This window comes from Amblyomma mixtum, chromosome 10, assembly GCF_055824585.1.
Source record: "Amblyomma mixtum isolate Tamu chromosome 10, ASM5582458v1, whole genome shotgun sequence".
NCBI lineage: Eukaryota > Metazoa > Arthropoda > Arachnida > Ixodida > Ixodidae > Amblyomma > Amblyomma mixtum.
This window is the reverse complement of record NC_143021.1, coordinates 151,368,510-151,394,771: the sequence shown is the minus strand read 5'-3', so window position 1 is coordinate 151,394,771 and position 26,262 is coordinate 151,368,510. Positions and strand designations below refer to the sequence as shown.

General features: G+C 48.7%; 1 pseudogene; it reads right to left on the bottom strand.

Moving 5' to 3' along the window:
• Positions 1–631: 631 nt before the first annotated feature.
• The window catches only part of LOC149327382 (uncharacterized), a 59,423-nt pseudogene continuing 33,792 nt past the window's right edge, over positions 632–26,262 (bottom strand).

Sequence of the window (26,262 nt, the reverse complement as noted above, 5' to 3'; positions counted from 1 at the left end):
AGGGTAAGGGCCTCTTTGCAGACCCGAACATATCTGCACAGGAAGTCCTACGCCGCGTACACAGGTACATAATAAGACCCACAGCCATGCAACAAAATGACAAGGCCATTCTCACCCTCAATCTTAAGGGAGAGTTTGGCAATGTTAAACAGCATACTGTCTGAATTGAACATCACTGAGTGCGGGGAGAAGGTCTTCGCCTATGTCAGAGACTTTCTCTGTGCGCGTCAGGCTCTCCTCCGAATCTAGGACGATGAATACAGCCAGTACGCTATGTGCTATGTGTACACCGGGTACACCAAAGGGGCGGTGCTATCGCCGCTCCTTCCCAACATCGCCATGATGCACCTCACCGGCCAACTGGCTGAAGTGGAGGGCATAAAACACGCGCTCTACGCCGACGATAGCACAATCTTGACCGCCTTCAGCAAGCTGCCTTCATAGTCGATGCATATACTGCCGACTGTTGTCTCCAATGTGTTCCCGCAAACTCAGATCTTCTACATGTCAGGGCAAATCAGTGATCAAGGACAACACGTCTCTACACGTCTCTTTGTCGTGCGGCCCCATCAGAGAAGTGGCAGAGCTCCGGATCCTGGGTATGTTCATCGATAGCATGCTTAGACCGGACCTACTCTAGCGCGTAGGCGAACAAGTAGGCGAACATGATCCACCACGTTTCCAACATCGGGGTGGTCTGCGGGGCAGGGACGCGCTACGGCTCGCCCATGCGTTCATGACCAACCGGATCCTCGACACCATGCCGTACCTATGCACCACCAAACAACAAGACGAGCGCATTGACTCTATCATCAGGAAGGCAACAAAGCGAGCACTGGACCTCCCGGTGGCTACCTCCAACGCCAAACTGAAGGCGTTGGGAGTGGTAAACTCCTACCAGGAGTTGCGGGAGGCCCACCTCGTAAACCAATATACGCGGCTCTAGCAGACGGCTCTTGGGCGCCGCCTGCTAAACCGTTAACACATCCAACACATATGGATGCCAGAGGGGACGGAGAACATACCGGTGTTGTAGCGCCATATGCTCTGGGTCGCTTCGCTCCCGCGTAACATGGACATGACTTCACATGAGGACTCAGGACAAGCGCTGGTTCGCACGCTTGAGAAGTAATATGGATCTAAACAGGATACAGACCACGCAGCGTAGTCTTCTGACCCCCAAACTCTCTTTGAGCATTAAAAAAAAGTTTTTCGCCACTACCACGGCGGCCGCGTTTCGATGGAGGCGAAACGCGTATGCGCCCGTCTGCTTTGCGATGTCAGCGCACGTTAAAGATCCTCAAGTTGTCGAAATTATTCCGCAGCAGTTCACTGCGGCGCCTTTTTCTCTGTTTCTTTCACTACCATCTTCCTCCCTTTCCTTACGGCGCGGTACGGGTATCCACCGAAGGCGAGACAGGGACTGTGCCGTTTCCTCTCCTCAAAAACTATTTTTTGCTCAGTGACAAATGTAAAAGGGCGGCTATATTAACTCCCAACCGCGTTATGTGATGCAGTAATTACGCTTTGATGAAGAGAGGAGGTAGGCTTGACCTACTGCCTAGTGTGGTGGCTCCCATTTTTGTGGCCAACTTTTTTGAGGAAGATCCTTCTTCCATCGTAGAGTGCCGCTTTTGAGTGCTGGAGTGCGCAGCGACACACAGTTCGTACAAGTTGAGTAAGCTACGCTTCAACGGCGCTTTGGTAGAAATTCCTAGCACTTCCCAGTTGCCGCGCATTTTTAAGCCAGCCCATTGACTTGACACGTGATTAATGTTCTACTAGGCTTGGTTGCGTGATGACTTCAGGCTACAGAAAACAAACTCGTATGAGCGCTGCTGATGTGCAGCGTCGCGGTGAGAAATAAAAAAGATGGGGATGACACTCTACGCCTTTTTTGAGTTGGTCTCCGCGGTATTCTTAGCGCCATCGACCGTTATGAGGGCGCAGAATAAAAATATACGTAGCTACACATATGTGCTGTGTAACGCACCCGAAATATCCGCAACGAAGGAGGCTGGTCTCGTCATGGTTATGAAATGGAGATTTATGTTTGAAAAAAAAAACGAGAATAAGGGCTTAAAGTGGTCATGTCGTGGAAAATTATAAAGAAACCCTATGTTTGAACATGAAAAATTTCGGCGTACGGCAGCAAGTGCCTGCTCTTTCTCGTTACGAATTGGTAAGTCTACACCTGAGGCGAATTTTCCTTCTTGGCTGCATAACACGAAAATACATTTCCGCCGAAATAGATAGCCTCTGATACCCTCAAAAAGTTTCTGAAGCCCGAAACACTACTATGAGAAAAATAAGTTGTACATTGCTTCTATAAAAAAACAATTTCCAACAACATACGTACGTCGCTTTTGTCGTTTTTGGTAGCGCTGACGAGTTCATAGAATACTTCACCATATGCCACAACAACGTCGGCAGCCTTGTTAAATTCCTTGAGGGTCTCGTAGATGCACTGCAAGTCAGTTAAGAGTTTTGCTTAGTTAGCCAGATGCATGGACGTATCGTGGTGAAAAACAAAAAAATATGCTTATATATGCAATCAAATACGCTTAAAAACTTTTTCAAAGAAGGGCATGGCGATATATTGGAAAAAAAATAATGCCAGGGAATATTTATTGTATCCGAATCAGTGGGAAGCACGGGTTAGTGCCCCGTAAAAGACGACGATGCGTGGGCAGTGCCGCGGGCACCGATCTCACAGTATTTGTTTAGCTTATTTCAATTACACATCTGAATTTCTTTCATTTATTTCCTAATTGTTATTATTATCATTATTACCATTATTTTTTCCCTATCATTTATTTACTTATTTAACATTCTGAGTACCTATCAGTTGCCGCCTGTGTCTAGGCCAATCCCCCGCAGTGGGTGCGCGCCATTATTTAGAGGACAACAACAACAATGGAGCGCTCGCGCTTCTCTGACATACAGTCGACAAAAGACGATTTTGTTTCGATCTGAACCGACTGGACTAGTGCTCTCGCCCTAATGTCATGGCCCTAAGATTTTTCCTACTTTGGCGCCTTAGTTCTTCTTTCGGACATACGATTTGCAAAGCGGTCATGAGTGTGGAAAATTTCTTAACTTGCATATACTCCGTTTTCTAGATAGTGAACGTTATGGGGTCTTCAGAAGTAGTGCGCCGGCAAGCAATATTACTCCGCCACGTATCATTCGTACTTCTCGAAACCTCAATGGGTGTTTAGACGAAAACCAAGAGCGGTATGAAACGAAGTACTATCATCACGGTTCATGGTCGAAGCTTGAGTAAAACACGTTTTTGGGCAAGTTGGTAGCATTCTTGATTCATATTGCAACGAGGAAGCACAAACACACAGAGAAGCAACACGCAAAAACATGGACGAACGCTGCACTCACAACTGGTTTACTGCGAAAAGATTTTGAGCTCAAAAAGGCTCACGCATGTGCGCACCATAGAAAGAAAACCATAACAACCACGTGCCGAGGAACATCAGAAAACATCTTATCATATTGCCGCAAAAAGGTTGAATTCTAAAGCGTACAAACCAACGGAAGCATCACTAATGCAACGATCTCCTCTTTTCTTTATGTGAAAGGCCTCCGGGAGTTCACGTGCCGTTTTATGCTTGCTGCTGCCTAGGATTCGAACACTCTCGAAACGTGGCGAACATGTCACGCGTGACTGGCTGTGCTTAACTAAGTGCACATTCTCTTTGTTCTTTAAATTCTTCTGGTGCTCCCCTAGCCGGTCGTTGATACATCTTTCGTCCAGCAGCGTTCGTCCGTGTTTTTGCGTGTTCCTTCTCTGTGTGTTTTCACTTCTTCGCAGCCGGTATGAATCAAAAATGGTCGAAGCTGCGAAGCGCTCAGTGTTCGGGGCCCACTGGCTATAACTTTCACCAAATGAGAACTACTTTTTGGCGCGGATGGAGTATGAGCGATTCGTCCTACCAGCTACGTATCATATCGCCACATATCATCCTTACTTCGCGAGTGCCGCTGAGCCACAGTACGAAAATGTGGCAACATGTCAAACGAAGCGCAAGAGGTTGCCGGTCGCGGTACTTGAAATTTGCCTGCGTTCACTTTGGTTGAATGACCCGCCCCGGTGGCTCAGCGGTTACGGCGCTCGGCTGCTGACCCGAAAGACGCGGGTTCGATCCCGGCCGCGGCGGCCGAATTTCGATGAACGCGAAATTCTAGAGGCCCGTGTACAGTGCACTTTAAAGAACCCCAGTTGGTCGAAATTTCCGGAGCCCTTCACTACGGCGTCTCTCATAGCCTGAGTCGCTTTGGGACGTTAAACCCCAATAAACTAACTAAACAAACTTTAGTTAAATGGCGGATTATTTTTTGAACACGGACTTAGGCTGTGCGAACAGGCACGCTAGATAAGGTAGCATTGGTGCTATCTATGAAGCGGAGTTTTCCGTTAAAGTATTCCGTCACACGACCTGCTCCATTTTGTTCGCTTTGCAAGTGTAATTAGACGCCGGATTCCAGTATTGCATCTTCCATAAATGCGACTCCTTTCGGCAATGTCACTGCATGGAAAGACTGTATACGAAAGCTTCCTGCAGCTGTACGTTCCCAATTGAGGCTATTTGTCCTAAGGAGACTTTTCTCACACCTGGGTGCAAAGAGTTATCAAGCAGAAGAGCTATGTGCGTAATATTTGCATGCAGTAGACTGTTCCTTAAAGTACCGCAGTGATAATCTGTTTCAAGGCCTTACCGTTACGACTTTCTTAACAGCGTCGATGGGGGCCGGCGCAGGACATTGGAAAGAAAACGCACAGGCAAATTCGTTAAAAAAACGGCGTCGAATATAGAGTATTATCAGGCTCTCGTTTTGAGAATTGCAGAAGTGGGGAAAAAGTGGATATTCTTTTGTTTAAAGCATTACGTCTGAAGAAATACGGTGTTTTAAACAGAAGCTTCATGCTTTTGTGAGATTGTTAGGAATAAAAATTTTCTGCGAATTCTTTCGATAAAACAGGTATTAATCAATAGTCACTCATAGTGCCGTAAGCCACTCACCGGGGTAGGAGTGCAGCTTCCGCTGACTTGGCTTAAACACTGCGGCAGAAAGACAAGAACTTTTGATGTAAAATTTACAAGCAATGGGAAACCTGCGAACTATTAAAAATAAAAAATAAGCAAACAAATAAGTAAAGTAACAAGCTTGTTTCGCGCCAGACTTTGCAAAGCATAGCCTTCCGTAAAAACTGTTGGTTTGCGCTTTCTCTTGCAGTTGAAAAAGCTGGAAACGGTGCAGCATTTACTGCATGCAACTTTATTGCACAGCAGTAACAATCTTCAGGATGACAAGCCTAAATGTAGGCGACATGCTTCACCGCGCTGAGAAATGGTATAAAAATAAGTAGTGTCAGCACGGCCTTGTTGATAAACAAGACCTTAGAGTGAGCACTATCGGCACTTCGTATATTTATATATTCTATAGTTATATTTATATATTTATTTAACAGAAATAGAAGCTCTCTGTACTTATTCCATGCCGTCGGTTCCCAATTTATGCTTCCAGCTGGCATACGTGACCGACTCGAATGCCGTTATTTCTCACGGGTCAAAGAGTTTATCTTGTAGCTCGGTTCAGATGCAATTTTCGAACGCACAAATATCAGAAACACTGATTGCCGCATCTGCCTGACTCTAACGCGCACCTTTGTTCCAAAAGAAACCGCCTAAAACTGACATGCGTGTCAGAGTCTAATCATCATCATCATCATCGTAACCCTGGCTACCCCACTGCAGGACAAACGCTTCTCCTATCTCTCCAGTTAACAATGTCCTGTGCTAGCTGCAGCCAACTTTATGCCCGCAAACATCTTAATCTCAACCACCCACCTAACTCTCTGTCGTTCCCTGCTACGCTTACTTTCTTCAGGCATCCACTTCTTTACCATTAACGATCATCGGATATCTTGCCTTCGCCTTGCATGTCCCGCCGAGCCCCCTTTGTTTATAATTCTGGCCTGTGAATACTGTCTCAGTCAGTAAATAGCATTGGCTAGATAGTGTCTCCCATCCTTGTTATCAGAAGTTTATTGCTTACGTTATGAAGGACTTTGCTGACTGTGCAGCCGTTATAGATATCGTTCAGTATTTTTACATACGGCACTTCTACACACTGATTCCTCAAATCTTTCAAGACTGCTGATGTTTCTAGTGAGCCAAATGCCCTGTCTATCGAATCTATCAAGGCTAATCTATCAAAGTAATCTATCTATCAATCTACCTATAATCTAATCTATCAATGTAGTCTATCAAGGCTATATGTAGCGGTTGATTATACCCTCCGCATTTTTCTGTCACCCGATTGACAGTGTGAGTGTGGTTTATTGTCAAGTAGCCTTTACGAAATCCTTCGTGATCATTTGGTTGATTGAAGTTTAATGTTATCCTGACTCTTTTAGCTATTAGTTTAGTGAATAGCTTCTACGCAACAGACTGCAAGGTGATCTGCCTTTAATTTTGTAAGTCCTTGACCTCCCCTTCCAGTGGATAAAGATTATGTTAGCGTACTTCCAAGCTACCGGCACGGTCGAGGTCATATGACATTGCGCATACTGAGTGCCTAGATTTTCTAGAACAGCCTCCTCACCATTCTGCAACAAATCTGCTGTTAACTGATTGTCACCGGATGCTTTTTCCCTTTGCATTGCTCCTAAGTCTTTTTCACTTTCTCCTTCGTTAATGGTGGGGTGTCCCATTGCTGTGCCCTACTGCTTCTCTCATTAACGTTCTCATTACAACCACTACTATGTAGACTTGTGCATAACTGCTTGACTAGTTTAATTAAACCTCGTCCGTGTTGCGAAATGCCGTTGCCATCTTTGTCTGTTACGTCTACACGTGATCTTTACTTGCGTCTATTGAACAATCAAATATAAAACTAAACTGCCCTGGCAACACCCTATTGCCATCGGCGCCACAAAACTGGTGACTTGGTACTTCATGCGCATCAATATTATCAATATGGCCTACCCGCAGGAAGCCTCGGGGGCATTTGAAGTGTCCCGTCAGCAAGGCGCTGACCTGGACTTTAGCCGATATGGCAGCGGCAGTTGCGAAGACGCGCGGCGCTCACTACGACGCCGAGTTAAAAAAAAAAAAGCCGACCTTGCGTTCGGAGGCCTTCTAAGCACACCGTGGCGCAGATGGGCAGTGCCACACCGAGCATGTCATCGCCGCCGCAGTTCCCGTCGAAAGATAAACGCCCGAAGAGGTTATCGGAACGCACCCTGTTGGCGCGCTTTCAAGGTCAGTACTGTAGACGCCGAAGAGCGCGCGAAGGAACGAGCTAAGAAAAGGTAACGCTTCAAAAATGTTCAGGGGGCACTTGAGCTCTGCCTTTAAGGGTATGACATGACAGCGGTTCTCTCTGCCCGTGCAGACATGAACACTGTTTCCTCTTTCACAGCCACAATCATTATATGGAAGATCACATGGCATACATATAAAGGCCTACGTTACCTAAGCCGTACGAGCGTGCCTTCGTGACGTAGCGGTTGTGTGTCTTACTGGCAACCCGGGCGGCACTTGTGCGGCTGGCGCCTTCTGTGGTAGCTTCTAGTAACTGCCACCTTTTCGACCATCTGGCGTTTGCTGTCACTCACGCCAACGCTGACCCTGACTTTAGCGCGACACGCGGCTTTTACGTTGTCGCGAAACAAGTTGATCTTCTGTACGGAGGCAAGTAGATATCTAGTTAGTTATATTGATTTTAATGGCGCAAAAGCACCAAGTAGCAGTCTGGCGGGATCATGGGCGTATTTCTTTATCGGGGTACGAAAATCTGGCGCGCGTTACAATCAAAGTCATTTCACTTCTTTTTGCCTCACCTTCATAAACGGGTGCTCTTTACAGTCAACGGTGTGTAAGAATTCAGTAAATACGGTACTTGTTCGTCGGTGGTTGGTTTTGCCTTGAAAAGTATCAACGGCGGATACCTTTACTCGAACAAATAGGCAATGAATGTCGTTTTTGAATACTTTTACGCCCTTTCAGTCTCGGCATATCAGTGTTCTGCCAAGTGCGGATACCTTCTTGAGGTTGTTCACGTCCGGTATGTCGACACTCTTGCAGGAGCCTGCAGAAAACGGAGGAAAAATACCATAAGGATAAGCTAGCGCACGTAGAACTGACAAACTAGATCTGATTAGAACAAAGGCCTTTGCATGAGGCATGATCTCTTCGAAATGTGTCAAAGCAGAATTTTTCACCTTTATAAAACCTGCGATCTTGGAATGCTGTAAAAGAATGTATTTCTAAAATTTCCCAGTAATTCATGAACATTGTTCTGAGAATACTCGACAGAGGTTGTAAACCTCTGGAAAAAATATTAGCTTGATGTTATTTGATAACAAAGAAACCCTGCTAACGACCTGCTCAGCAAAGCGGATTCGGTTAGCTCAGCTGCAGAACTAGGTTTCAGCTGCAAAAATTTACCGCCGAAAAGTTATTTTGAAGCTCAAGACACGGACAGCTGGAAGAAAAAACTCGGAGGTTGTATGCTGTAACAATCTATTCAATTTTTTACTCCCTTTGGACCCCGCCGCGGCGGCTCAGTGGTTACGGCGCTCGGCTGCTGACCCGAAGGACGCGGGTTCTATCCCGGCCGCGACGGCTGAATTTCGATGGAGGCAAAATTCCGGAGGCCCGTGTACTGTGCGATGTCAGTGCATGTTAAAGAATCCCAGGTGGTCGAACTTTCCGGAGCCCTTCTCTACGGCGTCCCTCATAGCCTGAGTCGCTTTGGGACTTTAAACCCCAATAAACTGAACCTATTCCATTTGGCTGTGACCTCTATGTGACCAAACGAGTAGCAGGTAGTGAAAAAAAATGGCTAATCACCGACGCGGTGGGTCTGGTCCGGGCGCCTTGGCTAGCCAGCCTCCTTTGGCCGCATTCTGTCAGGCTAAGTCACACAAAGAACCGAACGCCGTAATCATAGTTCACCTCTCTCTTGCTTCTAGTGGATTCAGCTGTATACATAGGCACATGTTTCCTGATCCCAGCCCTGCGGTCTCATCTTGTCGGAAACCCGAGCTTCCCCGACAGGCCCATGTGGCCGTTGAAGCTTTCGCTGGACTTCACTGGAGGGCAACTCCGAATCTTCACGCTGTCGTTGTTCGCGCTCGCGGCGACGTTCGGGAAGCTCTTGTCACGGATATGGGCTCGGTAGACCCAGCTTCTGTTCCAAGCTAAGAAGGGACGGAGTTCTGACGTGCCGACAAGGCGTTTGCGAAAGGCAAAAATAGCTAAGGCTTCAATTAGGTCTAGAAAAGTTGTAGGGTTTTAATGTAGTTAAACCAGTAGACGGGCGAAAGCATGTGTTTAATATCGTTGGCCCAAGGTGTTGCATTGCTGGGTCGTCAGCAGGTCTGGCGACGATGTTAGTTCGATAGTAGTATTAGTTTATGAAGACGACGACGTGCAGTGCAGAGCGAGAGAGTGATTGCAGTTTAACACCAGGCGTGATTGACTGCGGGGACAGCATAGTGCTCTCATGCACAATCTAGGGATCCTTATCGGTTCGCTCTGCAGCAATATTTATTTTATTTTATTTTATTTATTTCATTTATTTAGGCTCACAAGGTCAACTCATGGTCAGGCTTCCTAGCTGAAACGTCTTAGCAGCTTTGGTCGTGAAGTAGAGCTCATGCTGCAAAAGTTTAAGCCCACGCTGGGAATCGCCTGTGCATTTAAAGCAGCGTGAAATAAATAGAGCTGGTGGTGCAATTCTCGAATACTCTCCTAGTGTCGTCAATTCTCTTAAACTTTTCTTTGAGCCCTCATTTATTTTTGTTTTAAGAAGTACTCATTAACACCCCCACATTGCGTAGCAATACGGTTAAAAAGGAAGGTTACATACAGCTTCCTCAAAACTTCATAGTTGAAAAATGCGTGCTGTTTCGAGGTTCGAACCATAGACCGTAACCTCACAGGAAAGGTCGCTCAACCAACTGGGCTAAGCGGAATGGCTAGCATATGGTATTCAAATTCTTGTATTTCTTTTCTGGGGGATTCCGCTTAAAACAGACAGCCATCATTTTCTTCTTCTATCTCTTTATAATTTACATTGCCGAAATCTCATCAAGCTGCTTCACTGTCGCCAGTTGTAAACAGCGCTGTAATTGTTGGTTGATTCATTTAACTCTTTGATGACAGTTTTAAAAGTCTCCACGAAGACGATAATAGGTGCGAAGGAGGTAAAGGAGTGGTGAAAACACTAGAACAGAAGGCTAAATAAACTAAAAGCACGAAGCAAAAGCAAAGTTTGGAGTAAGGAGAACAAATCTCTCTAGGCTAAATTAGACACTTAACATAATTACAAAAATTGCACGAATAAACGACACTTATAAAAGATAATAAAGAAGAAGGAAAGTCACAATGACAAAAAGGTGATGAAACTACAGGAAGATTAATATCCCTTCGGGATATTTTGTAACCACGGCAAATAAAGTGGAGCGAGTTGCCACCGGAAGTCTGAAGAAGTTCTTACCGCTCGAGCCTGCAGCCAATGCGCCTGCAAAGGAGCCCAAGACAACGTACAGGAATGCTGCAAAGGCCTTCATGTCTGGACGACTGGTTACGAACGGGAGCGCAAGTGGCTACAGTGAATACGCTGTCTCGAACAGTCAAACCTGGAGTGTGGCTAGAGCGCAGTGGACAGCAGCATTTAAGGAACTCGGTGGGCCTTGCGCTGACACCAGGCTGATACACGAACTAATAAAATTCTTTCCACTTGAACAGAAAAAAAGAGACGCAATTCGCTGTAGAACATGTGACTGACCTCCGTTGGTTGGTGCTTCAAACATCCCGATGGAATTACTCAGGTTTCTGAACCTGTATGGGCCGATTTCTGGTGCCGTATTGTGCGGTATTTTACCGGAGGCTTGCTGCAATCAAAACTCATAAATCATGCACGTGGAAGGTTGAGACATCAAAAACAACTATTTTCAGCGTTTCTGTTCTCGTTCATCCACCCTTATCGTTTACCTTTAGTTTACGACCGAGCACGGCTCTGCTTTTAGTTGCAGGGTGGTATACATTCCTCTCATCTGCTCGTTATCCCTTCTGGCCTTGCCCGCTTCCGGCAGTCGCTTGCTTTGTTTGTGCGAGCTGCTCATGATTGTTTTCGAACTATTGTCGAATAGCCGTGAACCTAAAACGCTGTAACGATCTTGGCAAGCTGCAGCCGGGTTAATGCTCTCGCTCGCTTTCAGCCCCTACCATTTCTAAGGCCTAAGGCAGGCTCTTATCTTTTAGTCTCTATTTGCTTACCTCTCGTTATATCGAAACACGAGTAAGCGCTCTTAGACGTGCGTCGTGAGAGGCAAGCGGTAAAGCTCGCTGATAAGATTAAACGAGTGTGGAAGCAAAATTTTGAAATTCTGAAATTTTGGTTGTTCGCTTTCTGTGCACAAGTGAAAACATTGTCACGTATGAATATTAAAAGCAAACTGGAACATATGTGGCATTTAATTTGAACGAATAGTGCAAGCATGCAACTTGGTAGAGTACCGCATATTCCGATTTTCTTCCTTTCTCTTTATTTTTTCCTTTCCGTTACACAAAGCTGGAGTGAAAGCTAAAGGCTACAGCGCCTGTCAAAGGCTTTCGCTCCGGATAACATTCAGCGAGCATGTAGAGGGACATTTTAAAAAAGCACTCAGAAAGACAATCTTTTCGCACATAAATATTTGCGCCATGCATGATCACAAAGATAATTGCAGAATAGACGAACATAATATTGCTTTGCAAGGACAAAATATCCGAAAGTAATTATATTCAAAGTCAAACATGTACTTCTGGGAATATTACTAAAAAAACGTGAGTAATACTGAAAACAGGCTTATATTTCTAGATACAGTAAAGTAAGAGAAAGAGTCCAAAATTACACAAATATAAAGATATGCTTGAACAGTAGGGTTTTTAGAAAATGTTTGGTCATTGGTTTGTTAAAATTTACTAACACATCGACATGAATCAACAATATAGGTATCTGGAAGTTTGTATGTTGCCGTGCATAGTTTGTTCTTGTAATAGGTGTTCTTCTGTGTCCTCTGCGGACAGAATACTGTGAACATTGCTCAGGTTTTGTTGTAGTGCAGAGCTTGGTGCTCTTAATGTACTGCAAGAGTCTGAAATAAAACCTTGCTTTACTTTGATTACTCAGTGCTTTGAAAGAGCGCACTTTTGGGAAGAAATTCAGGCTTGCCACAAAGGCTTTCAAATATTCTCACTGTTTTCTTCTGAAATAAAATTAATTCTTTAAAACTTTGGCCTGTTGGTGTTCTCCAGACCAATGCGCAGTGCGAGAGCCGAGAGTTGAACAGGGCGCAATAGAGCATTTTTTTTCTAGCCAAAGCGAAACAAGGTTTTTAATCTTATGCAAAGAGCCAACTTCTTGGTTTAGTTCCCCGTTAGATAACTGACGTATGTAGTCCAGGATAAGTTACTTCGAAACCATACATCCCAAGAATGTTTGCGTCATTACTCAATGTAATGAAGTATCGCGGAAACGTATGGGGAACTTACAGCATAGAGTCTTTTGAATTGGTGAAAAGATTGCATATTTAGTTTTTGGCATTTAACCGTAACTTATTAGTATCTACCCAGAGGGACAATCACTGCATTCTGAAGTGGAACGAGTGATCTGCCAGAGAAAAAAATGTGTAACACCTGCGAACATGATTAATTTTGGCGAACTTGGTATACTTCATATGTCATTGATGTATATATTGAACAATATTGTACGCGGCGGCCAGCCGAAGAATCAAGCGTGGTGAACGATGGTTGAGAGATGATTTAATGGCCGCTGGCCTAGCGCGAGAGCTCCGTCCCGCGCCACTGCCAGCTTCGTCGTCTTCGCAACATTACCCGGGGCCACTGAGCGATCGTCCCGATCGTAAACTGAAGAAGACATGGACGAAGGGGTGCTTGATTCAGCGATGGCTTCCAGGACAGAAAAGTGGCAAGGTGATGAAGTACTGGCCGCCACGGTGGATGAGATTATAGGCGGATGAGTCCCGGTCTACGAAGCATCCGAGCCGTAGGGTGCCAGGAGCTGACGGCCGAGGTCCTTGGACGCACCGAACGGCAGGGGCAGGGGGGGGGGGGGGGGAGGTGTCCTCATGTGTGGGCAGGGTCTTGGGTCAGTCGGGTCACTATGGTCGCGTCAACATCGTCGGTTCCTCGTGTCCTGAGGTCCGGGCGGGGGACTGGGCTGGGGTGAGAGGCAGGGTACTCAGGTACTCAGAGGCAGGGACCAGGTACTCACGACTGACGTCCCCGGCAGGCGCAGGACACCGAAGCTCCGTGACCAGGATGATGATGAAGGGACCCCAGCACCTCCACCAAATCTAACGTGGCGGCCAGCCGAAGAATGAGGCGAGGTGAACGATGGATAAGAGATGATTTAATGGCCGCTGGCCTAGCGCGAGTGCTCAGTCCCGCGCCACTGCCAGCTTCGTCTTCTTCGTAACATTATCGATACAAGGATTGACCCTTGCGACACGCCATAGAGCCCTTGCAGTGCCGACAAATGTGCAGTATCTATTATAACATATTGGGGTGGATTTGTTCAATAACTTCTCATTAGGCCTGACGTAACACCTCGTATTCCGCAATCGTAAAGCTTGGTTAAAGATATATCATGGCCTGCCGAATCAAAGGCCTTTTCAATACCCAAAAAATTACGAGGAACTTTAGCGGCTAAAGTGGTGAAAGGCGAAAGCCTGAGTGCTGCATTCTGCGACGCGATTGTTCACTTCACATTTTGTTGGTGCATTAATTAACTGCCAATTAATGACGCTTAAGCTTCGCCTTCAGGAGTGTAACGCGACAGCGTGTTGTAGCGCTGCCACGGAGTCCACGGAACGCCACCACCCGTTCGGAGCGATGCGTTGCCCTTCTCTCGCAAGCGGCCCCATCCGTGAAGCGAAGGAGCTACGAATACTCGGTCTCTTCATTAATCAACATCGTAAGGCAGACACAACTCTTGCCAAACTCCGCAAAGTCGGCGACCAGGTGGGCCGAATGGTTCGCCGCGTTTTCAACAAGCGAGGAGGGTTGCGAAGTAAGGATGCGATGCGGCTCGCGCATGCCTTCGTAACGAGTCGAGTACTCTACTCGACTCCTTACCTCCGCTTACGGAAACATGACTAAGATCACTTGGAGATTGTACTCCGGAAAATTTTCAAGAGAGCCCTCGACCTCCCGATATCCACTTCCAACGCGCGACTCCTCGCGTTGGGGGTGGTGAACACCTATCGAGAACTCCGCGAGGCGCATCTCGTTAACCAATACACGCGTCTCGCCCAGACCGTGTCCATTCGCCGCCTCTTGGACCGGTTACATATCAGACATGATCACCATACCATGGAACGGGTTCGAGTGCCAGAACTATGGAGAAGCGCCCTCTACGTTCGACCCCTTCCGACTAAGATGAACAAGGAGGACGATAAAGGCCGGCGCCAGGCGGGGGCGAATGCCCTGCACCGCCACTATGGCTCAAAGAAACACGTCTTCTACGTCGACATTGCAGGCCCCTACCGCTCCAGGGGGGAATGGTACACGGCTGCAGTCATACACGAGGGAAAACAGGTGGACGGCCTCTCGTTCAGAGCGCCCAACTTAACGCATGCGGAGGAGGTGGCGATCGCCCTCGCAGCCTCCCATCCCGACTCTAAATTCATCCTCACAGACTCTCACGGAGCCTGTCGTAACTTTGAGTTCGGTTGGATCACTCCACTCGCTCACCAAATTTTACACCGCAGTACTCGCGACGGCGATCCAACTCATCGCTCAATCATATGGGTCCCCGGCCACCAAGGCATGCCAGGTAACGAAGCCGCCCATGAGGCAGCCCGCGCACTCACTCACCGGGCACCAGGCTTACCTTGGGAGGAGCTTAACCCAGATCACAGCCCTCTCCTTTCTTTTAAAGAAATTACTGAGCACTATCGTGCCGAACACTGGCGATACCCAATTCCTATGAAAGGACTGGGTAAAGCTGGCGAACGAATTCTCCTCAGGCTCTTTACAAACACCCTGCTGTGCCCGGCGGTTCTCAAGCACTTTAATCCTTCTTTTGACGGCCGCTGCTCATTCTGTGGGGAGGTGGCCGACACCTTCCACATGGTTTGGGCATGCAGAAAAAATCCTTCTCTCCCCCCAATCACCCCTTCCCCTACCCGAGAGGACTGGGAGGCGGCCCTGCTCAGCTGCCAGGAACTATCGGCCCAACAGGCCCTGGTTCGGCGGACTTGTGTAGCGGTCTCGACCAACGGCATCCCGGAATGAAGGACTCCGCCTAGTATTGTAAGGAGTGAGACCCATTAGGGGCCTCTCCCCGAGCACATCTCTGTACATTACTAAATAAATGCTTTTCTCCTCCTCCTCCCTTTGAACGCAACGCTTTTTAAGGAAAGGAAAATGGGGCTGTAATTCTCTGTCGTCTCGGTGGACACTTGAGCGGCACGGTACAGGAAGGGAGGAAGTGTGAGTGAAAGAAGAAAAAGGGGCCGTAGTGAAGAAAATTAAAATTGTATTTGAGGAAAGGAAATTACGCATCAATTGTGTCACATATTTCGGTGGACACCCGTCAAAATTCGCGCGTGGTGACGTCACGACAATTTGGACCAATCTGAAACGCGGACAAATACGCCTTGCTCGTCAGTAAATTGGTTCTTGAGGAAAGGAAATGTATCTGTCTCTCATATCTAGGTGGACACCTAAACCTCGCCGTAACGGGAAGGGAGGAAGATGGGAAGACACCGTATTCACTAGACGCACCTTTGTTCATTCCAAACCATCGAGCTGGCTTGGCGGAGTGGTAGCGTGCTCGACTCGCACTCCGGAGACCGGGGTTCGATTCCCAAGCTCGGCCAATTTCTTACACGGTTTTGTTTATTTATCTGGTCTCACTAGAAAGCTTAATTGGACTAATTGGTTAAGTAAGCAGTTAACTAAACTCAGTCAAACTTACTTAAAGCATCACAATACGATCCCTTTAATTGGTTGCATGGTTAGTAGCCAAAGTACAATTGGCCCCGTTTGAAATTCGCACCCTGTGACGTCACGACCGTTTCGACCATCTGAAAAGCGTGACATTTCTGTCGACAGCTCCTGCTTACAACGATGAGGCATTAAAGGCTTCCGCCTTAAAATCTACCAATTGTATAGACTCTTCCCAGGTGGTCAAAACTTCCGGAGCCCTCCACTACGGCGTCTCTCATAGCCTTAGTCGCTTTGGGACGTTAAACACCATATAACCAAACCAACCATCTTTGTTATATACTATTTATTATTTCTTTTTTAATGTTAAATGATGCCTTTTCGGTTAATTTGTTTTTTTTTTGGATTCCATGATGCACCTCATTGATTATTTATGCTTGGTTATGAAACCTTCCAGTCTGAAGTTTAAGACACCTTCAAAAGCTTTTGATAATACGGGCAGGATTGATATAGGGCGAAAACTATTGGCTGTGTGATCACTTCCACATTAATGAATTGGGCAGACTGTTGCTATTTTGAGTTAATCTGGATATATCCCATTCTCAAACACACTGTTTACAATATGGCTTATAATGCCAGAGATGAGATTGGAAATATATTTAATAAGAATTGACTTAATATTTTCATCGACAAACAAAGCAGAAAACGGGAAGCACAGCCGTTTTCCGGGGCGAGGCTTGCCGAACCGCCGAGCTCATTTAAGACAAAGAAGACGCTCGGCCACGCGCTGGGAGTTAAGGTTCGGCCACCAGGTGTCACCGGCAGAGTGTCAGCAATGTGGCATTGGCCCCCTCCTTGCCAAGAGGCATCGACTCGATGTCGCACGGGCGGGGGAAACAACATAAATGTAAGGCGGAAAGAGCGCGAGTGTCTTCGTGGAAAGGAGCTAACGGGTGTATACGGCTTCATTTGCGTCACGTGGATTACTTCGAACGTCGGTTTTCAAGAGGACCGGACAGTTCCTTGAGGGAGCCCCTCGTAGGTCACCGCAGTAAGGTGGCGCAACACCTGGTACGGACCAAAGTAACGGCGAAGAAGGTTCTCAGAGCGCCATCGTAAATGGATCGGGCTTCACACCGAGACTTGGTCACCAGGTGTGTAAATCACCGCCCTGCGGCGCAGTTCGTAACGCTCGGCGTCGCGTTTTTGTTGGCGCCGGATTCTTTGTCGAGCAAGATGGTGAGCGGCTTCGGCGACACGAAGAAATTGATCAGCGGCCACGACAGGAGACGGAGCAGGATCTGGAAGAAGCATGGCGGCCAGCATGGTCAAGGCTTCGCGAGCATGCACCAAATGGAACGGAGTGAAGCGTATCATTTCGCGTAGCGCAGTGTTGTACGCGAACGTGGTGTAAGGCAGTATCCGGTCCCAGTTCCCATGGTCATCGTCGACATACATCGAAATCAAATCGGCAATTGTCTTGTTAAGCCGCTCAGTCAGTCCGTTCGTTTACTAATGGTAAGCTATTGTCGTTCGACGGCTGGTGCCACTGAGTCGAAGTACCTCGCTCGTAAGTGCCGACTGTAAGGAGATAGCGCCACCCAGCGGCGTTCGTGAGGAGAAGAAGACAAAGCACGAGGAGCGCGTGCGGAGGGGAACGCGGGGCAGGTCGAAGAGGATTACGTGGCAGAGAAGAGAAGAGCGCGGTGGGCGACGGACGTGGACGAGTTCTGCTGGCTCCCCGAGTTCCGGGCTTGGGCCTTAGCCGCAGACGTCCGGGCCACCAGACCTGGACATCCATCGTCGAGAGCCTCAACCACCAGGCCCAGGCGCCACTCTTCTCCGTCCATCCGTCAGCTGCTCTACATAGGCCGCTTCGGGCGCCTACGTGACCTTTTTCCGGGATACCAGACCTGGGAACCGTGCCGGGTGCCCACGAACGCTGACGCTGCGGTAGCGTTTCATCGACGTTGGAACGCCAAGAGACTCCTTGACTGCCCGACACCCAGCCAGTCCTCCCCGCTCGTTGCTCAAATAAGACAAGTAGTGTGAACTTTCCTCTTTGACTCTTTTTCCTGCATTTATCATAAGCACTTTGTTCTGTTCCCCCATGTGTTTTTCCCGTGTATTGTTGCGTTGTTCTCTTGTTCCTTTCCTTTCTTCTCGCTCATATTGTAATTGGTTTCCTTTCCGTTAAAAGCCGCCTCGTTTATTGTTTGTACTTTTATGTTTGTTGAAAATAAGACCTGCAATCTCTCACAGAGTCCTCACAAATTTGGCGTCCACTACGACAGGACGAGGTCGGTTTTTATTTATTTGCATGTTGTGTTAATTTAGGAACAATATGAGCGCTTCAGATTTGGTTGCTTTGGGCGAGCGCATGGGCTTGTGCGGCGCGGAGTTACGAGCGTGGGTGGAGGACGAGCTTCGTAAGGCACGGGAAGAGAGAGCCGCGGAGCGTGAAGCTGCTAAGCAGAAATTGGAATTAGAGGCACGGAATTTAGAGGCGGAGCGTGAAGCTGCGAAGCAGAAATTGGAATTAGAGGCACGGAATTTAGAGGCTGAGCGTGAAGCTGCGAAGCAAAAATTGGAGTTAGAGGCACGGAATTTAGAGGCGGAGCGAGAGGCTGCGAAGGAACGCTTGGAGTTAGAGGCGCGGAACTTGCAGCTACAAATAAGGCTCATGGAGGGTGGCGCAAATCCTCCGAGTGACCGTGGAGAGCGTAGCGTCTCATCGACCAGCTCCATTAACCCGCACAGCCTCATCCCACAGTTCAATGAAGCGCGGGATGACCTCGATGCCTACTTAAAGAGGTTTGAGCATGTGGCCACGGGGCAGGGTTGGCCAAAAGAAAAGTGGGCAACGGCGTTGAGCTTGTGCCTTGGCGGCGAAGCACTTAGGGTCTTCGGTCGGCTCTCGCCTGAGGATTCCGTGGATTATGACAAAGCGAAGCTTGCCTTGCTTCAGAGGTTTAGGTTCACCGCGGAAGGATACCGAGAGAAGTTTCGCCAGAGCAAGCCCCAGGATGGAGAAACGGCCTCGCAATATGCTGCCAGGTTGTTTAGCTTCTTTGACCGTTGGGTCGAGATGCGGGGAGCAGGCCGCACTTTTGAGGTGGTTCGCGAGATGGTCGTGAGCGAACAATTTCTGAACAACTGTCATTCTCGTTTAGCCCTTTTCTTACGTGAGCGGGAGGGCAAGACAGTTTCCAAGCTGGCGGAGGCTGCCGATCATTTTCTCGAAGCACAGCGGCAAAATAACTTGTTGTTCTTCAAAGAACAGGGGGAGCATACGATGAATAAAGCCAAGGACGAGGTTTCAGGTTCACAATCTCGCCTGCGGTGTTTTCTTTGCGAGAAGACTGGGCACAAGGCGGCGGATTGTCGGACGAAGCCAAAGCAATCGTATTGCACCTGGTGCCGCGAGGTAGGACATGATGCCCAGTCATGCAAAGCTAAGAGGCCAGGACACCGTGAGGAGTCCGCCTGTTGCATGACATCTCGATATTCACATCCCGATAGCACTGCAGTGGTAACGCGCGTAGAGGGCCAGTTGGGGGAGATGGTCTGTCCTTCCAACCCGGTGGAAACTGCTATGCCCGTGGCGCACGGTGAGGTGTTCGGCCAGCATGGTTCGGTATTACGGGATACGGGCAGCACCGGTATTGTTGTGCGTGAGTCCCTTGTACCGGCAGCGGCGCTTACAGGGAAACAGGCTACATTATTCTTGGCCAATGGGACCCGTGTAGAAGTTCCGGAAGCGGAGGTGGTGATTTCCTCACCATACTTTTCGGGTAAGGCCATCGCGCGGTGTTTATCTACACCCCTGTACGACATCATAATAGGCAATGTCCCTGGCGCTAAACCTCCATTCTCGGTTGACCCGCCAGTTCTCACTGATCAGGCAGTTTCCCTTGCCATGACGGGTGCGGTCGATGTTCCTTCCCTTATGGTGACAGCAAAGGTTTCAGAGAGTAGTAAAAGCCCCACTCTGAACACACTCCACTTGTCACGGCCGGAGTTTCGCCTCAAACAGGAAGAAGACCCGACCTTAGAGGTGTGTCGCAGGAAGTTGGGGCAAATATTTCATGGCAAGGGACAGACCGCCCACTCCTTTGATACAGATGACGGTGTTCTTTTCCGGTCGTACCAAGTGTGTCCCGGCCAAGTCGTTGAGCAAGCGGTGGTACCGAAGGGCTTACGCACGCAAGTTCTTAAGTTGGCACATAAGAGTGCATTATCCGGACATCATGGAATACGGCAAACAATAGCTAGGGTGCTCACTGAGTTTTACTGGCCCGGTGTACAGGCTGACATTAAGAGTTATGTCAGATCGTGTGACATGTGTCAGCAGACTGTGTCGAAGGCAAGGGAGAACAGAGTGAATAACATCATAGGACGGGAACATGTAAAATCATGGTGGAAACTGAGGTCGGTGTGGAGAAAACGGTTTCACAAAGGAAAACGGAAGTATTAGCCGGAAAAGTTCTCGCGACGGTGATGTGGTTTGATGGGAACAATGGAATACGGAAGAATGTAGCCCACACCTATTGTTGGAATTGTTTTTGTTTGTTCATGTTTGTTTTTGAGTGTCGGCTATCTACTTTTTATGTTTTCCGTGTTTCTTCGCCCTCTATGGACGCTTTACGTTGACTTTCCATGTGCTCTCTGTGCTGTGTGTGCGAAGGTCTGTGAACGCTTCGAACATTGACGACCGTCGTATTGTGTGTGGTGTGTAGTGTGCGCGCTGTGGTGCGGTGTTCTGTGTTGCGATCGTCGAACGCGTCTGGTGTCGCTCTCCTGAAGTTGAGTTCTTTCCCTTGGAAAAAACTTCCGAAGAGGGGGCCTTCTGTAAGGAGATAGCGCCACCCAGCGGCGTTCGTGAGGAGAAGAAGACAAAGCACGAGGAGCGCGTGCGGAGGGGAACGCGGGGCAGGTCGAAGAGGATTACGTGGCAGAGAAGAGAAGAGCGCGGTGGGCGACGGACGTGGACGAGTTCTGCTGGCTCCCCGAGTTCCGGGCTTGGGCCTTAGCCGCAGACGTCCGGGCCACCAGACCTGGACATCCATCGTCGAGAGCCTCAACCACCAGGCCCAGGCGCCACTCTTCTCCGTCCATCCGTCAGCTGCTCTACATAGGCCGCTTCGGGCGCCTACGTGACCTTTTTCCGGGATACCAGACCTGGGAACCGTGCCGGGTGCCCACGAACGCTGACGCTGCGGTAGCGTTTCATCGACGTTGGAACGCCAAGAGACTCCTTGACTGCCCGACACCCAGCCAGTCCTCCCCGCTCGTTGCTCAAATAAGACAAGTAGTGTGAACTTTCCTCTTTGACTCTTTTTCCTGCATTTATCATAAGCACTTTGTTCTGTTCCCCCATGTGTTTTTCCCGTGTATTGTTGCGTTGTTCTCTTGTTCCTTTCCTTTCTTCTCGCTCATATTGTAATTGGTTTCCTTTCCGTTAAAAGCCGCCTCGTTTATTGTTTGTACTTTTATGTTTGTTGAAAATAAGACCTGCAATCTCTCACAGAGTCCTCACACCGACGTAAACGCGTTTCCCTGTCAGTTAATACGACTGTAGGGGCTCCGTGACGAAGCACAGCGTTCTGAATGAATAAATGCTCAACTTCGGCTGCGGTACCACGGGGAAGGGCCTTGGTCTCAAAGTAGCAGCTAAGATAGTCAGTGGCAACAGCAATATACCGGTTACCCATGGAAGACTCCGGAAATGTGCCGAGTAAGTCCGTGCCGACCTGCTGAAATGGGAGGCGCGGAGGATCGATCGGCTGCAGGAGCCCGGCTGGTTTAGTCGGCGGCTTCTTCCGGCGCTGGCACTCACGACAGGTTCCTACGTAGCGGTGGACAACCGCAGCAAGCCTTGACCAGTAGTACTTGTGGCGTATGCGCGCCAACGTGCGGGAAAATCCGAGGTGGCCCGAAGAAAGGTCCTCGTGGCACGCATGCAGAACTTCGTCACGAAGCACTGTAGGTACGGCAAGCAGATAGTGTCCGTTGGGCCGTAATTATTTTTGTAGAGGATACCATCGCACAAGCAAAACGATGAAAGTGCGCTCTTGAAGAGTCGAGGATGATGGTTTATGGTTTATGGCGTTTAACGTCCCAAAGCGACTAAGGCTATGAGAGACGCCGTAGTGGAGGGCTCCGGAAATTTCGACCACCTGGGGTTCTTTAACGTGCACTGACATCGCACAGTACACGGGCCTCAAGAATTTCTCCTCCAAAGAAATTCTAGCCGCCGCGGCCGGGATCGAACCCGCGTCTTTCGGGTCAGCAGCCGAGCACCATAACCACTGAGCCACCGCGGCGGCAGTCGAGGATGAGATACTCGAGGTACTCGATAAGGTTCCTTCGAGGTACTCGATAAGGGGACTGAGTAAGGAGTCGGCTACTCTGTTGGCGGGCAAGGGTGGACGTGCTGAAAGCACCAAGGAAAGCGGAATCGTCGTCGGACTTGGACGTTGGGCAAGGAATAGAAGCGCCGGATAGATAGTTAGCATCGCTGTGTTTCTGGCCGCACCTGTGCACGATCGTGACATCGAATTCTTGTTACCGAAGCCTCTGTCGGGCGAGCCGCCCCGAGAGATCTTTCAGACTAGCCAGCCAACACAGTGAATGAAGGTCGCTCACAACCCGAAATGGACGGGCATACAAGTACGGATGAAATTTCGTAACGGCCCGCAGCACAGCCAGACATTCGTATTCCTTCGTGGAATAGTTCACTTCGGAACCGAATAAAGTGCGACTGGCATAAAAAATCACGCGTTCAAGACCATCCTGCCACTGAAGAAGGACCGCACCGAGACCAACGTTACTGGCATCAGTGTGTAGTTCCGTGTCGGCCTCCTCGTCGAAGAGGCCAAGTACAGGCGAACATTGGAAACGGCACTTGAGTTCCATGAAGACTCTTTCCTGGTCTTGGCCCCAGAAGAAGGGTTCAGCGTCTTTCGTCAGGCGGGTCAGAGGCTCAGCTAGCTCGGAGAAATTATGAACAAGCCGGCGATAGTACGCGCAGAAGCCCAAGAAACGATGCAGGCTCCGTTTGTCTGTGAGCTTAGGGAAGGCAGCTACGGCGGCCGTTTTTTCGGGGTCTGGACTAACGCCTCGAGCGCTGACAATGTGACCAAGAAACTTCAGCTTATGAAACGCAAAGTGACATTTTTCTGGACTGAGAGAGAGAGCAGCGGGGCGTATGGCCTTGAAAACAGCATTCAAACGTTTCAGGTGATCATCGAACGTGTCGGAGAAGATCACGACATCGCCGAGATATACGAGGCACGATTGCCACTTCAGGCCAGACAGCACGTTGTCCATCATTCTTTGGAATGTGGCAGGGGCTGAGCACAAGCCAAAAGGGAGCACCTTAAACTCGTATAAACCGTTAGGGGTAATAAAGGCGGTCTTCTCTCAGTCGCGTTCGTCAACCTCTATTTGCCAATACAAACTGTGGAGGTGAAGGGACGAAAAGTAGGTAGCATGGCGCAGGCGGTCTAAAGAGTCATCAGTGCGTGGCAGAGGGTACACATGCTTCTTCTTGACCTTATTGAGGCGCCTGAAATCCACGCAGAACCTGAGGGTGTCATCTTTATTAGTGACGAGAACAATAAGCAATGCCCAGGGGGTCGTGGACGGTTGCATGACGTCGTCCTGGCGCATTTGTGTAACTTGGCGGCGGATGGCGTCACGTTCTTTTGAAGACACCCGATAAGGGCGCTGACACAGTGGTCTTAGGTCGTCAGCAACGATAATTCGGTGCCTGGTAAGTGGCGTCTATCACACCTTGGAAGTTGATGCAAAACAGTCGCTGAAGGAATAGATGAGGATTTCTACGCAGCGTTTCTGACTGGCCATGAGGAGCGGGTTTACGTCGGTCGGAATGGTTGTAGCCGTCACCTCGTCGAGGTCTGAGGTGGTGGACAACCAGCACTTCCTGGTACACACTCCAAGCTCCTCCAAATAAGCGACGACCTCTGTCTTTGCTAAATGTTGCAGTTCACGGGTAAAGTTCGTGACTAAGATGTCGGTGCGACCGTTGGCAAGTTCTACTAGGCCTCGAGCTACACAAACTTGCCGAGCGAGTAGCAACGACACGTTTGCTTCAGCGATGCCAAGAGTGCCGGTGCTGTCATTACACTCGAATATGACAAACTTGCTGGCTCGCGGAGGGATCGTTATGTGGTAATCATATAGGCGCAACATTACTCTGCTGGGCTCGGTGGTGGTGTCAACGGCTCTTTGGGCGGAAAAAGATGCCATGAGCTCCCGAAGGTTGATGACCGCACCATACCCTTGAGGGAAATCTATGCTCAGAATCAGACCTTTGGAACAGTCACGTAATACGGCAAAGGAGGCAGTGAAAGTAAGACCGCGGATCTGGATGCAGCAGGTGCAGAAGCCGATCGGCGTCACTACATGGCCACCGATGGTGCGGATCACGGCTCCACATCAAGGCGTCAGAACTTTACAGAGAGTCGTGGCGAGCGACTGCTCATTACAGAAAAATCAGCGCCGGTATCGACGAGTGCGATCACTTCATAACTGTAGGCGGTCACTAAAATTTCAGCAGAAACTAATCGTTCGCAGCACGCTGGTGAGGTCTTTAGATCGGGTGGTCGCCGTCCGGGACATGGCGTCGAATCGTCAGGTGAAGACTGTTGACTCTGTGCAGTGGCGGCGATTTTACTGCATTTTTTGAAGTGCAGCACTTTCAGCACTGAGCAGCTTCAATGACGTAGAGGTACAGCATCCGCCTCGCGTGCAAAAAGACCGGGGTTCGAATCCCGTTGCCACGCAGTTCTCCATCCGACAAAACAAAAACTCCGCGTGTCGATGGAATGCCATAACCAGGCCTGGAGTGCGGCCTGATCTCGGTGACCAGAACCGACAACGCACTTCCTCACCAGAACAAGATTTGGCCACCCTGGTGTAGTACTTGGCCGCCACCTTCTATGAACAAACCAATTAACCCTCGGCCTTCTGTCTCCAGCGGCTGCGGAGCAACTGACCACGGCGCCGGTCAGATCTGTGACGCAGCGGAGGGTGCTAAGACTCTCTGGCTCCGGACAGGCCGCCATTGGAAACTGAACCTGGCAAAGTTTAGCGCAAGAACCTTATCAAGTGAGGCTAGCTTAGCAGTGCTGTTGGAGGAATTAGCCGGTATTAAATGGTATGTCATAGGGCTTAGTGAGGTTAGGAGGACAGATGAGGCGTATACAGTACTAAAGGACGGGCACGTAGTGTGCTATCGGGGATTAGCAGAAAGACGAGAACTAGGTGTGGGATTCCTCATAAATCAGAATATAGCTGGCAACGTCGAGGAGTTTTAAAGTATTAACGAGAGAGTGGCAGCTATCATAATTAGGCTAAATAAGAGGTGCAAACTGAAGGTGGTGAAGGCCTGCGCGCCTACATCAAGCCATGATGACCAGACAGTTGAAAGCTTCTATGAGGATGTGGAATTGGCAGTGACCAAAGTAAAATCACATACACTGTACTGATGGGCGACTTTAATGTGAAGGTAGGTAAAAACCAGGCTGGAGACAAGGCGGTAGGTGACTATGGCATAGGTTCTAGGAATAGTAGGGGAGAGTTATTAGTCGAGTTCGCAGATAGAAATAATAGATAGAAATTCTTCCTCAAACGAGCAAACAGGAAGTGGACGTAGAAGAGCCCCAATGGTGAGAGTAAAAATGAAATAGACTTCATACTGTGCGCTCACCCTGGCATTGTAGAGGAAGTGGAAGACCTCGGAAAGGCCCGCTGTAGCGACCACAGAATGGTACGGTCTCGTATTAGCTTATGTTTGAAGAGGGAACGGAAGAAATTAGTGCAGCGAGAAGCTATTAACGAGTTAGCATTATGAGGGAAGGTAGAGGAATTCAGAATATCGCTGCAGAAGAGATTTTCCGCTTTAACTGAAGAAGACGACCGTAGTGGTGAAACAATGAATGATAATCTGATAGCTATTGTTACAGAGTGCGCCGCAGAAGTAGGTGGTAGGATGGTTCGACAGAATACCAGCAAGATATCTCAGGAGACTAAAGATCTGGTTAAGAAACGCCAAAGCATGAGGACGTCTAACTCTGCAGACAGGATACAACTACCAGAGCTATCGAAGTTAATAAATAAGCGCAAGGTAGCCGACATAAGTAAGTTTAACATGGAGAAAATCGAGCATGCTCTAAGGAATGGAGGTAGACTAAAATCAGTGAAGAGAAAACTGGGAGTAGGTAAAAACCAGATGTATGCGCTAAAAGACAAA